Below are 619 nucleotides of genomic sequence, written 5' to 3' on the forward strand. Positions count from 1 at the left end.
GGAATCTATGTATATTATGTCTATACTATAATTTTGCAAAACGTTTCGAACACGATGTCGTTCGATAAGCAGCATATCAGACACTGCATTCTTCCCAATTAATTGCTTCCCAATTACAAAAAAAATTGCTGCCGAGGCTACAAATATGATTTGCTTAGCTTTGGGGGAAGGTGCTGTAACGCATAAAACCTGCAAAAAGTGGTATCAAAAGTTTCAAAGTAGTGATTTCTGTCTTGGCGATGAAAAACGTTCCGGTGCACCGAAAAAGGTAAAACTTCTGTTTAGGGGAGGCTGCTCCAATGACCTTGACCTTGACATATGTTATAAATGTCATCCTTCTGAGTGACCTTCTGAAGGTTTTAGTCGTCGCTCGTTATTCACTCGTTAAAAAATTATTAACAAAAAAATTTGCATAAATTGAATGTAATTTTTGGACACCGTATATACAAAAACATCGAATTTATAGGCTAGGGAGATGCCTGCCCCTAGCACATACACACACACATATACACACACTGCTCGCTCGTCCCGGCAGGCTCGTGGTGTGTGCATACGTGTATTATTCATATACAGGGTGTTCCCAAAAGGTGGTACCAAATTTTAGGGGTATGTAGTACTC

The sequence above is a fragment of the Odontomachus brunneus genome, unplaced genomic scaffold (genome assembly GCF_010583005.1).
Source record: "Odontomachus brunneus isolate Ranch 3 - 2012 unplaced genomic scaffold, Obru_v1 Obru_scaffold_034, whole genome shotgun sequence".
NCBI classification, from domain to species: Eukaryota; Metazoa; Arthropoda; class Insecta; order Hymenoptera; family Formicidae; genus Odontomachus; species Odontomachus brunneus.